General features: G+C 35.5%; 1 long non-coding RNA gene across 1 annotated transcript; it reads right to left on the reverse strand.

Annotated features, from left to right (window-relative positions):
* Nucleotides 1-4,707: 4,707 nt before the first annotated feature.
* LOC122180072 lies at nucleotides 4,708-14,585 on the reverse strand. Its single transcript, XR_006178909.1, has 5 exons — nucleotides 14,508-14,585; nucleotides 12,264-12,373; nucleotides 6,400-6,569; nucleotides 5,587-5,669; nucleotides 4,708-4,824 (listed from the first exon to the last, which is right to left on the reverse strand). It is a non-coding gene; the product is annotated as an uncharacterized LOC122180072 (long non-coding RNA).
* Nucleotides 14,586-26,439: the final 11,854 nt, after the last annotated feature.

Here is a 26,439-nt window from a genome sequence, read left to right on the forward strand (position 1 = left end):
GATGAACAATATAGATGCTAGAAGGAGCCAGCTTTATGCTGTGGTGAGTGAAAATTCCCTTCCATCAACTTGAGGATTGACTTAGCCCCATGACTACAGACTCCTAGCTCACTGACAGAAAAATGAGCTGTACAACCTTCTACTTACATTAAGAACTATACCAACTCAGCCCATCAGTGCATACTACTTCATACTACTTTTCTGTACTGCCCTAATGTATCAGATGCTTTTTTTTTTTTTAAAGCTCCTATGTTATTTGCCAGGCCTATCAGAACTGCCTTGCAGATAGTTCTTCAGATAGAACTTGCTCAAGACGCAGTTATGTATATACGTGATTAACCTATGTATAATACCATCTCCTCAGCACACATGGAAATACTGAAAGTATAATAATGAGTAGGACAGGTCAGAAATTTTACATCAAAGCTCCTTCTATTTATATATATATTTATTTTATTCAAGACTGTGCATTTCATGTTTTAGTTGGAAATTCAATTATCTGTGAAAAGAAACTGAAAGATATCCCCACAAAACAAACGAACAAACAAACCCCACAAACCAAAACAAAACAAACGAAAAACCCAATAACCTAAAAATATATAAGGGTGTGGTTATGATGATCAGTGAAACCTGTGTTGGGTGCTCTGTGTTTTCCTCTTGCTCTTCAGGATGGAGCCTAGGTACCCCCATGGAAGCAACCAAGTGAGTCAACGAGAGAAGAGATGGTATAGTATGTATGGTTCCTAAGTTAGAAACATTCACTAGGCGTGATAGGGTAGATATGGATAAGGCATCATCTGTACAAAAACTTTGGTAATGTTTTTTCAATTCAAAAATTTTTATCCATGAGTTTCATGTTTTAAGCTTGTAAGGTTCAGGTATATTGTGTAGCCTTTTCAGTTTGTATCTCTGTGATTTCATGTGGCAGTAATGTTGCACATTGATTTTTTTTTTTTTTTTTTTTTTTATAATTTTATTTTTAGTTTAGTTTTCCCTAACTTCTGATAGTAGTTACTGTTGAAAATCAAACATACTTGTTGCATTGTGAAATAATCACTGTTTTTGTAGGATAGTTGCTCAGGAACCCTGAAAAACTGGATGCCATTTTCTAAAGGTTTTTCTACATCTGCTTGCAAGAAGAGTGGTATAATCTTCCCTTCATTATGAAGAAAAGAATGGGGATGGGAGCTGAGAGAGAGGATGAGAAGAAAGTGAAACTCAGCCAAGTGCACTATGTCCCCTTGGGATTTAATGGGCAGCTTATAAGACTTCACGCACTAAAGGATTGATTGGCAAAAGCTGTGGCAGTCTTCCTAAGCTAAAACTAATAAAGGCATCCTTATTCTGCCTTTGAGCTAGGTTTGGTTTTCTGTTTTTGTGTGGGAGAACAGAGTGTGTTATATTAGAAGAGCTAAACGCTTGAAAATTAAGTTGTGCGAGATGCATGCTGCTTTTTCACTTGTGATTTTGAGAGGACAATGGAAGTGCTGGATTTTTCATCTTTCTGTAACCTCAATTTTACATTGAAGGTGAATCTCATCTTCAGGAATAGAGCATAGAAATGAAAGATTGTTCTTCATGTAAAAAACAGCTTGAGAAATTTTCTAGGAGATCCAATACTCGTAGTTACTCAAAGTGCATTGCTAAATAACAGAGTGCATCTCCTTTTCTTTAATTCTGCTCAGTACTGTACATTTTTTATTTCATTCCTTGTTGCCATGCATTTACCTGGGATGCTCATTAATCTGGTATTCCTATTATCAGCATACTTTGAAAGAGACCAGATTTCCACCAGAAATCTTGACATATATGTAAATCTTCCAGTTAGGAAAAGATAAAACACCACATGTTGGTGTCTATGGGTCAACCACATGCTATATAAAATAAGGTTCTATGTAGTTGAAATAAATGAAAAAGAAAAATCATTAATCCATTTTAAAAAAAGACTGAATTCTTTAATGAACCGTCCTTTCAAATCAGGTAATACTGATTTGATAATACTTTCTCTGACTGTATGTACTAAGTAACATAGTATACCTCTGTGCTGAGGAGTGTCTGCAGACTACTTCAGAAATACTTTCTTTGTTTTTGTCACTGAAATGTCCACCTCTGCTTGCTACATAGTTCCCGGTGGTAGGAGGATAGAGAAAAACACTTTGTACTGGATCTACTGCTCTTAGATTACTTTGCAGTTTTCTTCAATGTGTGGGGAACCGGGGAGGTACTGCACATCTTTTGTTTCCTATTTTCCCCCTGGAATCTTTGAGGTCCCTTCCAACCCGAGTCATTCTTGGTTCTATAATAGTGCTCCTTCTTGACTGCGCCACTGAACACCATAACAGAGTGTCCATGTGTTTGCTGCTGGGTGTGAGGTACTGCCCGAGTTTTCCAAAAATAGTCCCTTATATGCAGGCACTGGAATAGCTCTAGTTAACTGCCAGAGGTGGAGTCCCCAAAGATAAATTGTAATGGGCATATTTGACTGAAATTCTTTAAGTTCAGTAATGTAATTAGTAAGCAACTACCTGTGTTGAGCCCTCAGATGGTGCCTCACTCTGGTTTGGTAAAATATTTACATCTCAAACAGAAATTCTGTGAGATTTTGTGTGATTTTTAGCTGTTTTGATAAAGTTGAGAATTTTTGCTCTAAGAAGAGAAAAATATAGTTAGCAACTGTGATGTGGGTAATCACCTTGTTTGTGTAAATTACAGGATCATTTCTGAGCCACTGAAGAGAGACGGCTACGAAAACAGTCCAATGCAAACAAGTCTGTATCAGATGAAAAGTTTCCATGAAAGAAATACTAATGCTTATTGAAGAAATAATAGTTGGAACTCATGTAGACACTTCTCTCCACTTGCAGAAAACCCCGTCAAAATCTGAAGCTATCCAAGAGAAAGTGTTATAGCGCTCAGGAAAAAGGTGAGACAACTTTATAAGTGTCTAGTAGAGCCTTGCCCATTTGTTCTACTGCAGTGATGTTGCAGTGAAACAGTAATGGAAGTATTGTTTAAATTATGTGATAGGGTGGTGGATCCACTCTTGTTGGGAAGGGCACTGTGACACCTGTGACCTTCTTCCACTTGCCTTCCCTGGCAGACAGCAACTCTCCTATGCTCTCCTGTCAGCTTACTTTGATTTGTGGAATTAATGTCTTGCAAAATTGTGCCATTGCCTGTGAAGGCATGGGACTGACTTCAGGGCAGGGTCTTTGTGTCTGTGTATAGGAGGTTGTTTTCCCTGCTACATTGGGTCTGACCTAAAAACTTTCAGAGTAGCTTTCTGAGAGTGTAAGCATGCCCTGGGCTCAGCAGGATGTCACTGAGATATCATGAAATTGTTGGTGTCCAACCACACATGTTGTTTGATAAGAGTGTATGTTTACCATCTCAGACTACAGGAGAAATGATTCTACTTACTGTGTATTTGCTAGCCTATGGACAGTGCCTAAATGCTCATGCTTTTTACTCTATTTAAATGATGAAGAAGTAACTGAGAGGAAAGTCATAAGTTCTTCTATGCTCTATCCTTTAATCCTGGGGAGAGTTTGCCAGCTTAATTTGTCTGGAGTTGAACATTCAAGAGCTTTAAACATGAGTGATAAGGGACTTTTAGAAAAATTTGCATGGTAGAACAGAAAGATTTTAATATTGAGGTACTGTACATTGAATAATGTTGTGAGACTTTGATTTTTTTTTTTTTTAATTTTGTTTTCTGCAAATTCTAAATTCATCTTTCTTTTCAGGTGTCAAATATTTTTATAAGGATTTTCCAATAATTATGCATTTCATTACTTTAAAATTGAGGATTTTTTGAGGTTTTTGTTTGGTTGGTTTTTAAGCCATAGGTTTACTTAATTTTTTTAGTCTGCTTACTCTCTTTGTTCAGAGCATAGCACATAGAATTAGTATTTGGTGCCTACACAGTGCAAAAGTCTGTGTGATTAAATCTTTCATAAATGTATTATTTAGATAGTTATATGCACACATATACAGTGTTAATATATAAGTTCCTGACTCCCTACTAAGACTGGGAGTAGGGAACCTCAGCTACAGTGAAGTGAGTGTTGACATTGCAAGTGGTATTTATAGTCAGAACTTCCTTCATTAGAACCTTCCAATCCAAAGAGTCAGTCAGTCTGGTTGGCTGACACGCTGAAAGCTGAACATCATCAAAATTATTAAAATTCCTCCTCAGTCAGCCAAGTGGATGTATATTTCCACTTCCTCCACACCCCAATTTTTTCTCTTTTTCTGAGGTGTCAGTAGTCAGTCTGTCAGCAACCCAGTCCAGTCATATCTGCACATGAAAAATATTCAAATTAACAACAAAACACACCTCAGCTGAGGTTTCCTCCCTAGTACAGTACTATTTAGTACAAAGTTTCTTTTTAGCAGCTCATTTGATGCTGAACGCCTGACTTCTGCTACCGTAATAGCTGTTAATGGAAACTTCACCTCCTGCAAAGATAAAGATGGATTTTTGGCATCTGTGAGAGATTATGAAGAGTAAGAACAATCTTAGATGGAATCAGAAGAAAAGGAAGCATATGTACCTTGAGAAACACTCAGCTGGTTTTCATTATACACCAAGCCTATATTTATTACAACGACTAGCCAAGAGATAGAAATTGATAGATTTCTGCTCTCTGACCAAGGAGGCTGATGTCGGCTTGATAAATCCTTCCTTTCTTCTAGATTGTACATGTACAAGTGACTAGAGCTATTCAAAACTACTGGGAGTCTGTCTTGCAAACATCTTCAGAGAGAATTCTTCATAATGTTTTTCTGTCAGTATTGCTCCTTTGTCTTTAGCTCTCCTTTCTAAAGTGGAAAGCAAAGGAAGTGAGGTAAAACAAGAGTTGTTTCTTTTTACGAGAGTAAAACGAGTTGTTTTTTATTACAACAATTTTAGTTAATTGGACATCAAATAAATTAATCATTTCTTTAAAAAAAATTTTCATTAGAAACTCTTTCTAAGAATGTGCCAATGCTGAGAAATACCTCAAAGCACAGAAAAGAGTAATTGAAAATCAGAATTTGAAAACTCAATCATTAGAAGTGAAAAAAAAACCACAAAAAACAACAACAACAACAAAAAAACTGCTCTTGAAAAGAGACTGGTTAAAACAAAAGGAAGAAAAAGGGGAAAAATGCTTGTCAGTGAGAATGAGAATTGTTTTGTCTTCTATTCAAATCTGGAAAACACGAAACCTTGCTGAGCTGTCACTAAAGATAACTAGACAACATCTACAAACCAGAAAACATTTGAGTATATGACTGAAGACACTGTGAAGGGAGCCAAATGAATCAAGTAAACATAATGCCATAGCAAAATGTATATATATATCCATTTAGTTACAACTGAGTAAACTTGGAAATATGTTGCTGTAAACAAGTGTGGGGCTTGGTTACATGTTCTCCACATCTGAAATGAAAATTGAGTTATACAAATCAGATGGGAAGGCCTTTTGGAATTCTTTCTGAAATTAACTTTTAAATTAAAGGAGTGGGAGACAGGAGTTGTCTTTTTAGCTTATCCAAAAAGGATGGGAGTTGAGAGTATTTCAGAAGTTTCCATTATACTTGTTTGGTCTGTTGCAACTGTTCCTGGAGCACTTTGCTCTGTTTAGATCACAGTAGTCCATTCTGCACTCGTCTGGAATAACCTGTAAAAAAAATCATGGTGTGCTGTGTAACTGCCACCAGTACAATCCTCTACCTTTTTCACTGACTGCTGAAGTTGTAAATGCGCACTCTATTGTGGTAGAATTTAAGTTGTTATCACTGCTGGAGGTGCCAAAATTCAAATCAGAACTTCAGTGGTGGTTTAATACTGGCACACTCTTCAAGTGCTGAATGATTGAAAGTTGTATACATCCTCATCCACTGGAAACTAAGCAGTATATGTAGGTAGAATATAAGATGGTGTCAGGATGGAGCAGAATTTCCTCTTCCACAACAGCATTTTAGTTTCTTTCTCTTCTTAAGACATATTTAGATATGGGGGGTAATAACTCACAAGCTAAATTGCTTCCACCTTTGTTCTACATGCCCAATCCCATGAAGAACTGTCCAAGTTAAGAAGGTTAGCCTTGTTCTCACAGAATTTAAACCTGAAAATTTTAAATAGCAAATAGTTCCATGCTAAAAACACTGCCAATGTCCAAATCTCATTTAATAGATTAATTTAGTCATGCATCACAATAGTTCATGTGTAATATGAGCACTAAGCAGAGTGCAGTAAAAGGTGATTATGAATAGTTCTGAAAGCACTGTGATAGTTTTCCTTGACAATTTGTTTAATGTTTTCACAACAAGTAGCTAAATTATGAACTACTTGGACATAGGTCTGCAAGAGTAACCAATTTCCAATGCAAAAAAGAGTGTACTACTCACTCAGATACGTTTTTGAGGATCTGGACCTTTAGTTCCTGAAGTTTTCTGGTGACAGCCTCATCAGACTTTTCAGGCAGAGATATGTGGAGGAAATGACATCTACTGGAACTGGAGTTACTTCAGAGAAGTAGCTGTACAAGGGATGACTGCTGGCACTTCATTTCAAATCACTAAAAAAGAAGGAAATTCTTAACAGACTACAAAGATGTGTGCATTTTTAAATTATTTTTAGATGAAACTCCATTTTGCTTTTTTGCACCCTTCTAAGTTGTGTCTGGAATCTGAAGGAAGTAATTTTGTTTTCCGTTCTATGAAAGCAGCCAGTATAGTTTTAGAATATAAGATAAAAAGCTTCACTATGTTTTTTTAAGAAGTATGTCTTGCTGGATCAGCTGTGGAGTAAACTGTTGCTCTGCAATTGAACTGAAATCATTTATAGGATAGTCATTATTCTGTTGCTAAAAAGAACTTTCATTTTAAGTCAAAGTATCTCTTCATTTACTTGTACGGTTTCTACTGGAAAACTCTGTTTAGCAGTTATACTGAGATAACTGGCTTAAAAATAAGAAACGGAGTTTTAGCATAAGAGAAAATCAGCCCACAGAAAATGCAACCCTTAATAAATTTTCAAACATTGAGTCGTAAATGGTGTTTAACAGCTATATTTGCTTCATGAGTATGACTCTTACCCTAGAAGTAGTGACCCATAGTATTGTACTGGTTTATATTTCACTTCACATATTTTTTAACCACCTAAACTGGAATATTTTGTTTAAGCTTACTCTTTGCTTGGCTAAGAGAGACAGGCATCTCTTGGAAGCTGCATGGTCTCAGCTCAGAAAACATTTTAAAAGGGGATGAACTGCCCCTGGACATTCTTCTTCCTATCCTGTCTTCCCTGACAAGGTCTGGGTCTGGAAATAGAAATGTGCAGCCGTCCTTCAATACAGAGGCAATGTGTTTAAAAACTCTAGTAGGGTTTTATTTCTAGAATAAATGGCATACACACACAGACAAAGACATGAAAGATCCACAGATGCTTTAGAAGAAGTGACAGGCATTTGAAAGCTGCATGATACTTTCTTCAAATATTTGCAAAACCAGAATAGTCACAGAAGAAGATGCTTGGGAAAATCATTAGCTGAAGACTTTGCAAAATCTCTTGGTTCTGCAAACCAAAACAAAGATATGACAGAAGCAGATTCCTGTAAGTACATTCAGCAGCCCAGGGGAAAACTATGAAGTTATGAATCTCCTTTGGCTATTATGTACTTGCTTTTTCTACATAAGAGTGGGCAAAGAAGTTTATGTATCAGGTAGTTGATATCAAGCTTTTTTTTTTTTTTTAATTTACGAATAGTATTTCTGTTAATACATCAAATATTTTTTACCTCAATTAGGGAGGTTCCTGACTGTACTTTTGTTGGCATATGAAGTAGATAGCACTGTTAAGCAATTGGAATACCAGTGGTGTAAATATGCCCTAGAATCAGCTCTATTAGAGTTGACTATTAGCTTGCCAAGGCTCAGAAAGTTTTTATGAGATGCAGAATCCTTAAGGCTTCTATATCAGCTCTTGCATGTGGCTAGAAATTTAGAGGCACAGATAATGAAACAGAGAGATGTCCAGGGCTTCTGTGTGCCCAACATTTTGAGCTGCTCTTTATTTTGTCTCCCTGAATTGAGCAGAAATCTACTCGTGTGGCTTACAGTCTGTTTTAGTATCTCTAAATGAGTCATTGGTTTGAGCAGCATGTTTATCACATGCTAAGTAAAAAGGATCCTTTAAACTTCATATCACACTTTAATTTATTTGTGACTATATCTCAAAAATTTTGCTACCAAAATCAGTGTTGTAGAAGCATATCAGATTTCAGCCTGTGTTCCACTTTTGCAAAGCAGGTACAGGCATAAAGACAAAGATTTAAAGTATGTGTAAGATTGCATTTGCATTTAGCTGCATTTTTTTGCTATGACAACAGTGAAGAAGGAAGGTGGAGTATCTTTTCAACTGCAAGCAAATAAGCATCTCTGTACCCTTTAAGATCAATAGATTTTTCACGAAGGCAACTTTACATCTTTTGTGTGATTAAGGTTTTTTTGTAAAAAACAAACAAACAAGAAAACCCAACAACAACAACAACAACAAAACAACAAAACAAACAAAAAAAAGCCACCTGTAGTGATGTGCGGTAGGTGAATAAATTATGTTAGTATCATCTAATTTGCTTTGCCTATGCACATTGAATTTGCTCAGTGTTGTTGTACAGGTTAGGATTCATGGTTCTCATATATATTGGGTCTAAATGTTGCAACACAGATTCTAACCACATGCCTTCCTTGAATATGACCCCAGGATATCTTCTACATGGACATTTAAGAGATCCATTGGCATGGTTGTTTTTTTGTTTTTTTTTTTCTCCCCTGAGTAAGTCTTTAAATGCCTTGTATATATGGCTCAGCATCTCTGATTGCCTACGGGGATTATTTATGGTCCGATTTGAGTTTTCAGACAAAGTGAAAGCTACAGACTGGTCAATTACTTGTTATTTTTGTCTGTTAGTCATGAAAATTTCTCTGAGTAGGTCTGTGCCATGATATGGCAATCCATGTGTCAATACCTTGAATGGAATATAGGAAGAGGAACAAGCAACTTCATACTGCAATTATTTCAGCACATGTTTTTGTTGTATTATTTTTTATTTTTTTAATTTTAAGTGCATCTGCAAGTTTTTGTCTCAGCTAATGTCTGGTAAAAAAAACTAGAAACATTAAAAAAAAAAAAGGCACAACAGGCTATGTTCCAAGAAACAGAAGCAGTTGGAGTATACAAATGAGACATTTTTCTAAATGAAAGCAGGAGATGTTTAAAATCAGACTTTCCATTTAGCAAGAGTACTGTAATTGTAGACATGATAAAAAAAAAATCCATTAAGTAGCTTTTGAAAAGTCTGTAAACAGCTTTTGAAAAGGGGGATGTCCATTTGGCAGGAATAATCCTATTAATAGAAGATTTCTACAATACTGTATAAATTCTTCTGCTCCTGTCTTTCCCTTTCCCATTTTATTACTATTCATATTTGGGCTGTAGAATTTGGAAGAAGAGCATCATTTTTCTTCAACTTGACACTTTTATTTCTTTACAAGCTGAAGTTTATCAGTGAAGACAAAGTAGACCAGGAAAGATGGGAAGTCATGAAAGCCAGGCTGAAGAAACTTTCCCAATGAGCATAAGGATATTTGGGAATGTCAACAGTAGGACTTCCTGTTGAAGCCTTGGGCAACGTTACAAGAAAATTGTCTGATTGCATACCATCATCCTGCTCTGCACTTAGTTATCCGCAATTTCCATAATCATTTGTATTTCTGCTTTGTAGACACAGTTCTTTCACAGCTAGGAGTGTTCTACTTCGCTGCTTTGCCTAGCCACCTGATTTCCAAAGTACTGATACTGAGAATCACTCTTCTAACAAAACAGTGCAACTGAGATGAGAATGACACCATGTATATTTTCTGATGTGTACGTTACCATACATTTATGGTCAAGAAAAAACAGAAATCTCACTTACTAGACAGTGAGTGTGTGGTATCAGTAAGGAACTAAAATGTCAGGGCAGTAAAGATGCCGTGAGAGCAACTGTGAGATGACTTGTAGAGATATGCCAGTGCCCTATGTTATTACCAACTATGTGAACTGAGGAACTTGTAAAAAATGACTAGGTTGTTAATCTTATCTATCTAATCTATAGTAAATATTTGCAGCTGGAGTTTAAAGTTAACGTTCTTTGAATATACAGCCTGGTGCTTATTACAAATTTTAGACACTAAGGGAAGTGCTGTGCAGAGTTAGAATTCTATTGTTTTGTATTTGAAGCCTTCTGAAGTGGAAACAAGCAGAGGTATGATTCTTGAGATTTCTTGTATGTCAAATGAGTTCTTTGCACTGAGGTTTTCAGTCCATTAATTTGATGTAATGTAAGTCCATTATTTAACGCTAAATAACATAAATTGCCATTCACTTTGGAAAGAAGTTACATTTTAAATTGGCTGCTCAGCAGAAAAATGAGCTTTAGTTGAATTTATGAAGTAGTAAGCTTTTTTCTAATAATTTTGGTGGGGCAAAGGAGGAGCAATTGTTTGAAGCACTGACCCTGATAAGTTTGGAATTGTAAGGATAATACCCCTACAACTTCAGTCCTAGGAATGCCTCTGCATTTAAACAGCAGAAGAAAGTATATATAGAATGGAAATAAAACAAACCTAGATTAGATTACATGTCCAGTGGTCTTCCCAAATGAAAATGAAGAGTTGGAAGGATAATTAAGAAATATCCTGGTACTACTTTTTTTTTTTTTTTTTTTTTTTTTTTTTTTTTAATATCTAAAAAAATGTCTGTCTGGTAAAATTTTCTCAAGGGAAAGTGATAACTGAGGTAGATCTTGAGAACAATTTGAATGTGATAAGTATAATGTGATATCTTCTTATGAGCCTTGAGATGCTTCCACAGTTCAAGAGACAGAGTTTGCTGGGAAAATGAGCGGAGCCATGAGGAAGGCACATCTTCAGATGTGTCTCCCCTGTGCTTCACCAAATCTGCATTATTTCACTCTAGCTGAAAATCTGCTTACTGGTGTTTTCAAGCTTGCATGGAGTGTAGAAAACAGAGTTAATATTTGCAAAGTGCTTTAAGAGACTGAGAACATAGTATTGTGTCAACGGTTTATGGGCTGGTCCGGCCCAGTTCCGTGACCAGCAGGGCGGAGGGATCTGCGGATCCGCGCCTCTGGGAAAGGGGAAGCAGGGGACCCCAAAATACTTGAAAACAACAGCACTGATCTGAGGTGGAACAAATGATTTTACTAAATATAGTATTAGTAAAATACAATGAGAGAGAGAGAGAGAGTCTGTTTGAATTGTATAGACCTCACCACAATGCTAGGGTGAGAAGTGCAGTCCAGTTGAGTGACTGAAGTCCAGACTGAGAACATAGTATTGCTAATAAATCGCAAAAAATATAGGGTTAGAGCAGCACTTTCATGACAGTGCTCTATGTGAAGAATGATTCCCTCAGCTTCTGTGAGATGGAGCTACCTCAGGATAAAAGAAAACTGAAATATTATTACATTACAGATTTGAATTTTATTGAGGTCTGTAAATAACACTAATCCACTGGGCCACAGTATGTTGATTGCCTTTGCTTTCTATTTTCCTTCTTTGTATAAGAATATAAATACAAGTAAGAAGATCTTCTCTGAGTTAACTAATACTTCTGTGAATGACATTGATCTTTATGATTCCTTCCATCGCAAGTTGCAACCCATAGAGTTTTTGTGAATCTAACTCTTGTAAACATCTTTCAAAAACAAATACAAATAGTAAATAAAATCAATAGTGATTAAAAAATTAGAAGTAATATAATTGAAAATAAAGTAATTATTAGAATATATGCAAGGTGAAGAAAATGAACAAGCATTTCTGTTTAAAAGAGGAAAACAAACACAAATGTGCTAAGTTTTCTATCTCCAGATCTGTAGTATTTGCCTTTTTATGTTATAATGATGGTAAAGTTGAAAATACTTTATCATAAAATTGGCACTAGGTAGTGGGAACAGTAATCTATGTTTTTATATATACACGTACTTTCAGGAAAAAAGGAAAAAAAAAACTTGTCCAGTATTATTTCTAGTAAAAAATCTCTACCTTTTCAATTTGAGCACTTCAATGAATTACTGGAGAGGGCACTACAGAGAAAGTGCTGCGTGCATGTGACCTTTTTTTATTTTTATTTTTTAAAGGGTAGCATGGATTTAACTGCAAAATAAAACTGAATTTCATCTTCTTTTGAGAGATAATGGTGCAATTACCTGAGTCTTGCAGCTGGCTGATGTTCTCCATGCAAATGTGAAGTGCTTTCATGAAGATTCTATGCCGTGGCCAATTATCTTCAGGAAATAACCTTGCTGTAATTGGCAGCCTAAAATGGAGTTAATTAAGAAGGTCTTTGTGGGACAGCAAGCTTCCCTAGTGGGCAAATTTAAGGTGATGGCATATTTACTTTGAAGAACACCATTACAAATTTGATCTCCCCTTATACTGTGCTTAATATTAGGAAAAAAAAAAAAAAAAAGAAAGAAATAAACTACACTTATAATGAAAGAATAAATAGCCACATATCTATCTTATAAAATGTCTAATGATTCCATTATGAAAGAAACAGACTGAGTCCTGTCTAACTTATGGTAGTATAGACATAGTGCTCGATGCAGTTATTAAATAAAGCTTAAAAAAAAATAATCAGTAACGGAGCAGTGCATGTTTAGCAGATTTTAAGTTAATATCTGTTTATTAACTATTGGAGTTTCCTCCATATAATTCTTCATTAAATGTAATGTTTAATTAAGGAATGTTTAATCAAGGAAGTTTGTTTTATCTTAATGTGAAGAACCACATTTTTAAATCTTCAGTAATATTTCTTTGACCATGTCACAGATTTGGATGATTGTATGTGATGCAATGAGATAAAAGAGAAAAACAATGCCACAAGAAGACTTGTGTTCAGCTTAAAATAGCTACATTCAAAAATAAATAAAATTAAGTGTTAAAAAACTGATGTGAGTTTAATTTGTAGATTTCATGAGGAATAAGTATTTGTACAAATATTTTTGCTTTTATTATGAAGTTTCAAATTGGAAGTATTCCAAGTCAATTAAACATTAAGTTGATTGTGTTTCTAAAGCACTTAGCTATTATTTGTAGAAAAGAGGAGAAATAAAAATTCCACCTAAAAATCAGAATTGTAGGTTGCAGAGGGAGTGGCACACAAAATGTAAATAAAATATAACAAAAATAAGAAGATATATATATATATTTTTAATTTAGGTTGTTGAAAAGATGACCATCTTCTGAAAGGCCACCAGGAAAGATTGAGTTACTTTCTTTTAATTTACCCCCAAGATGTTAATAAAATTATGGGATGAGAGGGTGGGAGATGTGGATAGAGTTGGATTACTGGTTCACAGTGAAACAAAATGATCCAGGGAATGGAAAACCTCCCCTATGAAGACAGGCTGAGAGCTGAGAGAAGGTGCCAAGGAGACCTTAGAGTGGTCTTTCAGTGTCTAAAGTGAGGCTATATGAAAGAAGGGGACACAGTCTTTAGCAGGGTCTGCTGTGATAAGACAAAGGGAAATAGTTTCCAACTAAAAGAGGGTAAATTTACATTAGGATATAAGTAAGAAGTTTTTTACAATAAGAGTGGTGAGGCACTGGCAGAGGTTGCCCAGAGAAGTGGTGGAAGCCCAATCCCTGGAGACATTCAAGGTCAGGCTGGACAGGGCTCTGAGCACCTGATGTAGCTGTAAGTGTTCCTGTTCCTTACAGGCGAGATGGAGTAGATGATCTTTAAGGATCCTTTCCAACTCTAACAATTATGTAATTTTATGAAATATAACACTGATTTTTAAAAATAGATTAAAAAATCAAGAGTCTAGATAATTGCTGCTTATGTTAAATCTCTACCTTGGTTAAGTTCATGCAAAAACATTGAGGAGAAAAAATATTAATCTCAAGGCTATAATCTTGCTGAAGCATATGCCTCACTGATATTATCATAAAGCCACATGTATAACATTATCTCAGTGCATGTATATGAGAGACGTATATGAATTCTCATGGTCAGCTAGGGGAACGCAGTTAGTAAACAAGCAAAAAATAAGAAATGGCCATTTAATTTTTAAATCTGCTAATAAACTCTCATTATTTATTATTTATTATTCACTTATACAGTGAACAAAACAGATAATTGTAAGGGACGGACCTATCCACATAACACTGAAACTAGTTTGTTAAGAAAAGCTTTATTGTGAAAAGAGAGAAGTATTTGTATCCTAAGGAAGACTAGGTATTGTAAAGATTTCAAATGGGTATGTACTTCTCAAAACAGCATAGAAACCTCTTGCACATTGCTCCATTGAACAATACTTTGGTTGTAACTGCTAAAGGCTAGAAGAGAAAAATCTTATTTTGTTAGTAATCATTGCTACCTAAAAGAAATCCACTGGTTTATGGTGTTAAAATCAATTGTAAAAAAAAGGGATTTGAATACTTACGTCTTGTTATGTCAGCCCAAGTTCAAGCCTGTAGTAATCTAAAAATAAGCTTGTTTTTTAGGCATGCTGTATAATGTTACTGGCAGTAAACTAAGGAGCCAAAACCAACATGGTGAATTAGTTCATGTCAAGGGCCAAAAAGATTTATTTTCTTATGTGCTGTTAAGTTAATCTTCTGCTATCATGTTTAGATATCTGTTCCTAACCTGTAACTTACTGAGTCACTTGTGAAAATTTAGACTAAAATTTTTGTATTTACGCCTACCTTATGCTTTTATAAAACATAATATATAGCCTGCAGAAAAATGTTTTGTGGTGTACATGCATATGCCTTTCTAGTGCAATTGCATTACACATAAATACATACTCCATAGACAAATTTAATACACCATGATATTCAAGACACAATGTGTTCTGTGTGTCCCCTTTTATAAGATCTGAACTTCAGTAATACAAGGCCTTCTTATCCTACAGCTATAAAGGAAGTTCAGGGACAAACCTGGGTGTTACATCAAACAAAGATGAGCTAAAGTACAGAAGAAAAGCACATGACAGAACAGTTTTTTTTTTTTTTTCCTGACTGGAAAATGGTCACAAAGATTAGAAACATTGAAAGAAAAAAGAAGAAAGAAATTAAAAAAGGCTGCACCACTTTAGCATTGGGCAAAAACTGAGAGCTGAGTAAAGCATTTATTTTACGGTGCTCTCATCTCTCTATGACCTGTTTGGCAGTTCCAAGAATATTTTAAATAGGTAGATAGATCTCAGCAAAGAAAATTGCTTTTATAAGTAGGTTAAAATAAAGGAGAGAACTTCAAGTTAATACCTCCTTCCTTTTCTTCTCTTTCCTCCTTCGTAGAGTCTGAGCTTGGTAGATGTCATGCCTGACTGGCTCATGAGCTGATTGATCTAAATGCTGTATTAACCAACCGAGTATATGTTAACCCCGGTCTAGCTTTTAATTAGTTAAAGAGAAGAATTTGTGAATATGGAAAGTATTAAACTAGAAAACATGGGAAAAACTGGAAGTATTGAAAAAAAGTGTGGTAAGAGAGAACTTAAGGTCAGGCACTGAGAACTATTACACACAAAAGCATAGTAAATTGGGACTCATTGTGGAATTACTTTCTTTATTATGGAAATGTGAACTTTTGACATTTTACATGAAATTCCAGTATTTATAGACATTTGCTTTCATAAATAAATTTGCTCACACATGCCTGTGTATTTAAAATAGCTAGAAATTATTCTGCAGCATAGGTTATTATGTACATGATAACAAGGTGATTATCAATGTCTAAGTTTCCTTTCATGCACCGACCATCTCCAGCAAGGAGAGTGACTTGTCAAAACATAGGAAAATAAAGGTTAGTGTGGTTTAACTCCCATGTCCCCTTGCCCTCTGAAAGCAACCCTTTTCATTGCCTTGTTGTTAGGCTGTCTGGTGCTGCCTTCCCCCTTCTCTCCTCCTTCTGTGCACTCAACCTTCTTCTGTCTTCAGTGGCCATTACAGCTCTCAACATTGAACTGATTTGTTTGCCCATAAGTGGAAGGAGGGGAAGGAAAGAGCATGTAGGAGATGGGGTAGTGGGAAGAAAAGTGTCCTATGGAGAGAATCCCAAGGCTGCAAGGGAGGGGATCTGCTGCAGCCCTTTACTCTCACCAGCTCTTGCATATTGTCTGGAGCCAGATGTTTTATACATAAACTTATACATTATCTGAGATTTATCTACACAGTATTTTTTTTTCGAGGGATACTGGTTTATCTGAGGGTGGGTGATTTATAGAAAACAGGGTGATTCATCTTTTATCAGCTACAACCCATCCAAAAAACTTGCTGCATAAAATCAGGCTAGAAGATAATAATGGTTTAGATCCTTCTAGTGTAAAAATCTATTATGTGCTGGATTCAGTACCTTTTTAGCTAGATGATCATTTATAACATTCAGAAACTCTCTTATGTTTTGCCATTGGCTGCTTATGACCTTTAGCATATGTCAAACATATGGTGAATTTCTGAATTAATAAGTTGGAGAATCAAGGCATTGTATTCCTATTATCTAGTTTGTTTTAACTCCCAGTTTTACCATGAGACCACTGCATATGTATCATTCTCTTTCCATCTAACTTATTAAGAATATTAAATCTTTCCTTGTTGATTTGTTGATACATTCTCTTTGTTTCTGCAGCAGCACCTGATCTGGTAACAATAAGAAAGCTGAAAGAAGGAAACATTACTTTATATTCAGGGAAAGGAGAAATCCCTTGTACTTCTTAGCAATTTCATATGACAAGGCTTGTAGGATACTTGCTTTACACATGTAGTCATTGGGAGGTAAAAATTTTGTTTAACATTATTGTCTTTTTCACACTGTGTGCTATACTAGACCATTGCCACTGAATGTTTCCACTAACATTGGGTGACTGTTTTGACCTATATCAAACCTGACTGTGAGATTGTGCTTCAGCACTTTGTCGGGAACTGTAAATGTTCGGCTCTGAGAGCAGGCTCTGGAAGACTCAACACAGGCACTCAGCAGCGAGACACTGACAGTTAGGAAATGTGGGGGAAAAAAAGAATAATGCAAAAAAACAGCTGTATTTAATAGTTTCAGTGGGATGAAACAAAGTGTCAAGACATGTTCAAACTGACCCTCTATCTCGCTCCAATTTATAAGAGGGAGATGAAGTTATTTTAATATCTGTACACCCAGCATGAGATTAAGAAACAATGGTTCAAATGTTGGTCCAACTAGTTTATTATAAATCCTAATCAGGGAGGCAAGGAAGGGAAGGAGGACGATAGAAAATATATGAAAGAAGCAAGAATCACATAAAGATTCTATCCCTGGATAGTCACCACCAGGATCCAGCAGCGCTCCCATTGCGTAACATTTCAAAGCAGCGGGGGGGGGGGGGGAGCAGCAGCAGCAGCATGGCTGGCCTTGGTCAGCAAGCAGGTAGCAGGAGGCAAATCCAGGAGGAAGCAGCAGGACTCAGGTAGCAGGCCCAGGAGAGTCTGTCAGCATGCAGGAATTCCGTAGTGAGGAATCTGATGGCAGACACCTTTGTTCTTCAGCATGCTGGTAGAGTGCAGAGCTAGTCCAGGAGGGAGAGAGGCAGGTCGTGAGGCTTCTCATGGCAGAAACCTATGTTCTTCTTCATGAGCAATCTGTTGCCAGAAAACCTAAGCCTCATGGTTTCATCAATTCATCTTTTACCCTCCTTTTTCTCCTGCCTACGTGACATCCCTGGGTGCTTGAGCAAGAGTCATGTGCAGCACCTCCTGAGATGGCCATCTTCTTCTAGATAAGTTCATGCAAAAGACCGCTTCACGGCCATTAAGCTGTGGCTTATCTCTGTCTTGTTGCCCCTGGCCTTGTCCATCTGTGTCCCTCAGAGAAAGGATTTCTTAACCCTTGCCCAGGACTTGCTTGGACTTGTTCATCTGTGTCCCCAGCAAGCTTTGAGACAATGATGTAAAAGAATAATCTCTTACACCCTCTTTTCTCTTCTTTTATGTATAATAGGTATCTACTAATTCACCTGCTCTGTTCCTCAGTGTTCTTTTTTTTTATCCTCTGCCTGCAAAGACGTTGATGATCTGCTAATTTATTCATTGATTTCCTTATGAATTTAGTCTTTTGACAAAACCACTCACAAATGAGGGTAGTCAAATAGGAGTATTTTTACATCTCTCTTAAGCACTCTGCAGGTTCTACTTAAAAAAAAAAAAAAAAAAACAAAAAAAAAAAAAAAAAAAAAACGACCTTTCTCTTATGAGGATTTTTAAGAAAACCCACAGAGCTGTGAAGCTTACCAGAATTTACAGGAAGCTTTATGACTGTGAGTGAGTAAAAGGAGAAAGAAGAAAAAATAATAAGGGAAGGCAAGGAAGTCTAAATAAAATAGATAAAATGAAACTGTCAGCTCTTTTCTAATAATGCTAGGAGAGAGAGACAGAGATGTGCCAATGAAATATTTCCCAGGTTTCATCAAAGTAAAATTACATAAAAATATTCTTGTCAATGTGCAGTCAGAGCAATTGCTGTGTGGGTTCCCTTCAGTTTTCCCTAAGTTGAACGAATACCTTTAATTTCACTGAAGCATCAAAGTCAAGAAAAAAATTTCATCACATATTTTCTGATAAATAACGGATAGAAATGATTCCTGGATATTAATAAGACCAACAAGTGTGTCCTGTGCAGAGAAATACGTGAAGCTCCTTTAGAAACACTCATAAATAAATAAATTTGAATAAAGGGTTAGCCTTTGGTTTGAGATGTATGTACAACCTGGATATGTTTGATTTGTGCCATTAGGACACCAGACTGGAATGCCATTTTAACTTGACTTTGAATACTCATTTTATTGTGAGAGAGGGTATCCAATATTTTATACTCCCTCATGAGAGCGCATAGTGCTTTTGAAAGAAAATACAGAAAAAAATGTATTTCTTCTAAGGAAAATTTTAGGAACTTCTGTAGAAATGTACTTTGCTGTAATTTTTCTCACAACGCACTCATGTTCAAGTTAACAACACTGCTGTGGCACTCAAATTTATTGTCTGACAGGGAAGGAAATATTTTAAAGTTACTTCAGTAGCTTTTCTTGTACAACAAATCTTCACGTCAGTACTGAGTACCTTGTGACTAGAAGCAGGAGCTAAAAAGCTAGAAAGACTGCATGTCTTGCAGTTTGCAATCGGCTCATGAGGCACCTAAAAATGGAACAGTCTGGACTTCAGTGGTGTGAAATATGGATCTATAGAAACTCCAAAAGCTAGTTCCCAGAGCAATTAGGTACAAGTGTGGAACAGGGGTTTGTATATTTTAGCCAAATATACTCCAGAAATGGAGAATTTCTGTCATCCTTTCTGGTGACTAACAGTTTTTGAAGTAATTGCAGTCTGCTCATCTAGAGACAGAATGAGAAGGATTTTAGTGACTCCAGTGGAATCATTCCACATGTGGTGGAAATGAGATCATGTTCTGGGCCTCCTTTTATAGCTTTGGTGAGATACAGGGTTGCAAAACTTATACAAGAGACTGTGCCAGCTCAAGAAAGTTGCTGCTTTTTTTTCTTTTTTAAAAAGTATGCTTTGAATTTGTTAATGCCAGGCCATGGACCTTCATAATCTGCAGGCAAACCTGTCTTTTGCTAGTAAGTGCTATGCCAGTGACATCCTCACATCCTGCAGTTATCTCCAGGAGGTGCTTTCGAGGTGGTGAACCAGCATGCTTGGATGTTGGGAGTGATCATTTTGGCTACATATGCCAATGTGAACACCACATTGTAGAGACACAGAGACAGGTTGGAAGAGAAGTATTACTTCTCTTAGGAAGAACTGAGAATATCTTGATCTTTGTTCTCCAACAATCTATGAACAGCTATAGAGCTATAGCAGTGCTATTTCCTTTACCATTTCTATACCAATTTCTGTACATTATCTATGAAAGTCTATGTGTAGCTTTCTTTATACAATTGGTATAACATACTTAAAGCTCATTTGGCACATTTTTAGCCTAAAATGACATTTCTAAGGTTTGTAATAAAGCAGATGTGGGCTGGAGCCTTAGTTTATGGGGAAATAAATTGCTCTTTGGAATTTAAAAACGTGAAAACCGATGGGGTGTCAGATCTGAAAGCAAGGACATTATTATTCATTGGAGGTCATTTTTTCAATCCAGAATTCACTAGTTTTCATTATGAACTGAAAACTACACTCCATGTATATTTTATTATAGCCTAAAAAATTTATTCTAAGAACTGTGAGAGACCTCTACTTATCTTTTTTTGTTAGATCATAAAGGCCTGATTCTGTCCCATAACCACTTTGGAAGGGATGGAATTAAATCGGTAGGACTGCTCATGGGAAAAGTTACACGTAACATAAAGACAGACCTGGTCTCCCAAGTATGTAACCACCGATGGCAGCAGTCATGGGACAGTTCCAGAAATAATAGTGGCAGCCATTTACAGAAATATAAGTGGAAAATTGTCCTTCATTTTTTTCAATTTCTGTCCCTCAGATATCTGCATTTAATAATCACATTCTAGCAGTCTCGTTATTGCTTGTGAAAATAGTACAACTTTCTGGTCTGCTGAGAATGCAAGTGGGGTAATTTCTTAGATAAAGAAATCTTGACATTTTGCTGGGACAAACTTTGTCTTTCGACAGAAACACAAAATGCAGGAAATCCTCACTTCTGACAAACACTAGGAATACGTGAGATTTCACCAATTTCTCTAAAAGTTATATATATGTGTGTGTGTGTGTGTGTGTATGTATATGTATTTCTTCAGCCTTGCTGTAATTGACACCAAATGTTCTTGGCAGCAAATGCCTTCCAGTTGGTTACTGCATCTCTACCATACAAATTTGAAACTGCACATCTCTCAAACTGTGCTTTAGTATGAGGAAAGCAATTTGGAAAACAGCTTTACTTTTATTCTTAAAAGTGTCTGATGCATGTCATTTTTGTCTTGTAATTATTTTATTAAGAGAGGATAAGGTTGCAAAATAGGATACGTTTCCAAGGAAGATTGAAGAAAAAGACTATTTTTGAAAAATGGCACATTACTGGAGCTCTTAACGTCCATTACATTAAAGAGTAAACTGCAGTGAAAAACCTTATAATAATTCCATTAAATATGAACTTTTATCTTGTAATTAAAATCTTGACTTCTGAAATGAAGCTTCAGAGAAAATGTAAGGACCTTGACATTTGTCTATTGTATTAGTACATAATCTCCTTTATGTACTGAACAGGCGTGCCTTTGTTTTATGACATATATTAAAGTAAGTCACATCATCACAGCTAGCATAGGTCTTGAAAAGAAGTAAGTGAGTTTGAAGATGATCAATTTCTCTGTTTTGTTTGTTTTGTTCATTACAATTATTTATAAGGTTTAAAGTGTCATATGCGTGTATATATATATGTATACATATAAATATATATGTATATGAATGCAAAGTGTTTTTGAAGTCTGAATAACATCTTAGTTTATGGTAAAGGGCAAGCAGTTGTCTCCCACTGAGGGAGAAGTTGTCTGTCCTGTCCACTGCGTAAATTAAGCTAGGTATACTAACAAGTGTACTATCATGTCTACAACTGCTAACAGCTGCCTTTGGGCATTTCTGTGGTTTTGTTTCTTTTCATGTGAGAAATATTTGACACAATACTACTACGCTGATAAAAATCTTTAAATCTCTTGTACTGCTTATTAACATATGCATAGCTGGTTATAGAGGAGATGATTCTTATCTTGCTCATGAGATTCCTACATCTGCTTCTTGGTTAACCCTAGATTTGAATGCCTATACCTTAATTTCATGTAAGTGTTCTTTAGCTATATCTGAACTCTGGAACTTTGGATACTTGTGATTCCATGTGATGAGCAAACCAATATTAACTTTGATCCCTCTAACTTACTGTTTTCAGGCAAAGCAGAACAATCCTGAAAACTGTATTGTAGTCTTGAAGTGTGTTTGAAGTTGTGAGACTGGGATTTTAACACCCATTATGTTCATATTTGATAGATTAGGCATAGTCTTTGCTTCAACCGTTTTCCTGTAGGGAATATGATTCACTCTTTTCTGACTGATTCTTGCTTTTCGTCATGTGAAAATATTTTGTAGTATCGGAGTTTCTCAGTAACATACTAATTTCATGGCGTGCAAAAGTGCTCTAATTGACAGAAAACAGCTGGAAAACATTTGAAATAAGAATGACTTCCACAATCTCAATTTTCTTAAATTTCTTTAGACCACATGCAGAAGTCAGTGTCAGAGATGGCTCCTCTGCTAATTGCCAAAATTCCCTGTACCAGGCTTAGGAAATATTTTGAAGGAGCAAAAAGTCCTAGGGACATAAAGCACGTTCAGTCTTGCCTGAAACATATCCTTGCTACCTACCTTCTACACCTACTGCTTGGTGGATGAAAGCATCTAGCTGTCCATTCCTGAGTTAAACTCACTTTCTCCAAACATTTTGTGAAATAACCTTATGTGTTCCTCCCAACCCTGTCTGTTAGAAACATATATCTGACACACTGCAAGAGTTTTTGTGTTACTTGATTAGTGGCTACTATGCAGTGTGTGTTGGATAACTTTCTGCTTGACTGAATCCATTACTGCACAAAGCATATTCCAGATCTTATTCATGTCCTGTGATGATACAGAAATATGTTTTTCATAAGGAACTCTGTAATCTCTAAAGTAATTGGAAATAATGTGACCTAGATATTGAATATTAATATCGTTACTGAACTAGGTTGACTTTGGATTTCTAAACTAGTTCCTAATTAAACTAATTAAGAATAGTTTTTCATGTCATTATCCAGTTGGTAATGAGCAAAAATATCTTAAAAAAACTACTAAAAATGGACTTTGCACCATATTCTTTGTCTCCTCTCAGTCTCCTCCCACTAGCAAAACATTCAGTTTCTCTGGCACAGAAAGCTTCTGACTATGGGAATCACTGTTTCATTTATTAATCCTTCTATTGTGTCATCAAATTCTAAAGTAAAATTGGTACAGGAGGAATCTTCCCCATTTTTTTAAATAAACCTTGGAACTTTATTTACTTTTTCAGCCAAGCACAATCCAAATGTATTATATTTTTACATACTACTTTATCTTTAGAAAAAGTTCAACCATCTATTTCCTAGCACCTCTGGGCAAAACCACAAGATTACTCCTTTCAAATGGCTATGTAAAGTAACAAGATATGTTTATTCTGTTTAAGTCACTATCTTAGTCATAGCAAGTTAAGTAGTCATGGAAAGCAGAAGCCTGGAAGTCCTTGAGCCTTTCTGTCTTGAAGGACAGAGAAATGAAGGAATTGCATAGATACTTTTTCACCCAGTTGCAGGTCTTTCCTGGCTTGGAATTTTATGGTAACCTTGGTACTATGTTTAATTTATCCTGACTCTAGATTCATGCAGCAATTTTATGGATAGCTCTTCGCATTTAAGTTCTTACGGCTTGTGTGACCACATTGTGGTCAGAGAAGATATTCATTCCAAGACAAATCAACATACCAAGTCAATGAGATGTTATAAAAAATATTTCAGAAGGAACTTGGATTGTTTTGAAGTAAATGTTCCCATCAGTTTCAGTCAATGGTTATTTTTACATTGTTCTTTTTAGTTTCAGGTCCCCTGAACAATAGAAATTTCTACAGCAAATATAAAGGAACTGCAATGCGGCCATCTTCCATCTGTATCTTAACAAAGGAGAACTAGATTGAATTATTATTGAAAGAAAATACAAAGTTAATAGTTAGTTCTATTATACAAGAAGTTTATTGGCACTTCTGCAGTCACAGAAAAATAACTACTGGTGACTTCATTCAATCAAATAATTTTTGAATGGTTTAGCTCTCTGGGAAATATCTAACCATAATACATTTCACACAGTATGTTATTATGTGTATACTAAATGGTTGGCTCATCTTCAACAAGACAATTATAATAAAAACTTTAACCAGTTCCTTAGTTACGAAGTTACAATTTTCATAATATCATTTCAGTAAGTTAGAAACCTACAGTAAGAACTAGCCTCTAAAAATCCCATCTTTAACCGAGAAGTTGACGTACATAGAGCATATTGAATATTCTGAATTTTAAGTAGAAAAAAATTTTATATTTGAAAACATCTGATTCTCAAAGTATACTTCCTATCTTTGATATAGTGCATCATAAGAACATTTTAAAATTTTTATGTGACATTTTTATTTCACAATCAAATTCTTATTGCAACATTTATTAAACAGGAGTGTAGATCAAACAAAATTACATAACAATTTTTTTCAGAATAAGTAATCTCACTGAAAGGAACAGATGTCACAGAATGTTATTAGTTGTAAGATCATTTCCAATAAGAGCAAATTCCATTGTCTTGCTTTCTTGATTTGGTTCCATGATAAAATGTTTTCTTAAATTATGAAATGTCTTTTCTTTATTTTGCATTTAAGTTTATGCATCTATCAACATTATAAACTAACTATTGAAAGAATTACTAAATTTTACAAAATGTTTTTATTATGATACAATTTTTCATAATTTGTGTTCCTTCCAGAATTTGTAATTTTAGCAGCTTCCTCCTGTACAGTATCACAACTAGTCTAAATGTGAGATTTCCATTTAATCTGTATCTTCTGCATTGTCGTGAAATCAAGCTAAAAATACTGAAATTATGCAGATAATCAGTGAAGTTTTTTGGTTATGAGTTTTCATGCATTAGATAAATATTTTTTCTGTTTGTTTTCCTTAAACTTGTTCGGATTTCAAAACTGACATGACTAACTCTATCTTCAGTTTTATAGTTTTACTAACACTTGATCAAACAAAATTTATGATTTTTTTTCACTCATAATTTTAAAAATACATTCACTGCCCTGGCCCAGTGAAGCTACTGACAGTAGGCATTATCAGAAATTAGCAACAACTTGCCTAAACTGATGCATTAGTACAATCATTGAGCTGCATAGTTACTGATGTGGGTTTTGTTTTGTTTTGTTTTGTTTTTTTTCTGTGCAAGAAATATTTCTAAATTCAACAGTCAGAAAAAAATAAAAGAATTTTTTTCCCCCCACCTCAATATTTTTTACACGCACATGAAATTGTATTGGGAAACACGCTGGATTGCTCATTTATCAAATTTCCCAGTAAGTCCTTTGGGAGCTTTCAATCAGCTTTCTTGAAAATGATAAGTTTCTCAAATAATTAAAATTTCTCAAAACTGTCTCATCATCCCTTTCATATTTCTTTTGCCATGATAGCTATTAAAAAAAAAAAAAAAGAGTGAGTAAATAGCAACAATTTTATGGCTGTAATTGCTACCTACCAGGCTGTTCATGATCATTTTGTTGTTTTGTTGCTCTCTTCTTGGGTTTATTGAAGCCACCTTTTTCACTGCACTAAGTTCACTTTCTGGCAAATGGCAGGAGCTTTTCTGGCATTCATTCAGGAAGCCAGAACTTTGTTTGTTTCTCCATTCTATGAAAAAAGTAAATATTTTAAGGGTTTCTGGGAGTTTCTAGGGATTTGGGTTTATTTTCTCAAAACCTTTTCTTTATTCTTAGTAACATTATCGTTATTTCTCTCCAGTTTTGCTCTTGGGTATTTCAGTTGATGCTGACTGGTCAACCTGGCTCTGCATTTAAGTGCTTTGTTGAATTAGAAGGCTCAGCCATGTGCTAGGAGTCTTTTCTACTTCACCTTTGTTCTCTAGAAAACTTAGTAGAAGATAAAACAAAGCAAATTTTCATGTTAAAAATTATGTAAATATATTAACAAGCACAGTTTTGATCTTTCTGCTGTAATACTATTTTTGAGCTCTGTAGAGAGCGTAAAATGGTCAAATTTACAATCTGCATACAGCTATCTTATAAATACGATGGCCAAACCCTCCAAATTACAGGCTGGTTTTATGAACGGACTCTAGCAGGACATAAAAATCAACACATTAAACTACTCTGGTTTCTGGTGGAAAAAAAAATATATTTTATGGATGTACAGTCAGAGTTCTATTCTGGTTTGCATTATTTCACAATTTTAGTGAAAGCAAGAGCAATTCATTAGATCCAGATAATAGCTTCTTAGTTAATCTGCAAGCAAAGCTCTGTCTTGTTAACTTGCTTTTAACTCATGTAAAATTTAAAACAGCTTTTAAGTGTTGTATATCTCTTGGTAAGCATACATTACCATTTATACACCCATAACTAAATGGAGAGCCTCTTGAACAAACAATGACATGGCATAAAATGCCTCTTATCCTGCTCTGAGTTGCAGAGAACAAAAAACGGAGAGCTCAGAAAACAGAAATCTTTCAAAATTTCACATTGTTCAGTAATTTTTTGTTTGTATGCTTTTGTTAGTCTTTTAATTTTTTTTAGTGCTGGGGTGATGAAAGTCAAATCACCCA

This window comes from Lagopus leucura, unplaced genomic scaffold (genome assembly GCF_019238085.1).
Source record: "Lagopus leucura isolate 7727_CA_CO unplaced genomic scaffold, USGS_WTPT01 Super-Scaffold_100004, whole genome shotgun sequence".
In the NCBI taxonomy this organism is placed as follows: Eukaryota; Metazoa; Chordata; class Aves; order Galliformes; family Phasianidae; genus Lagopus; species Lagopus leucura.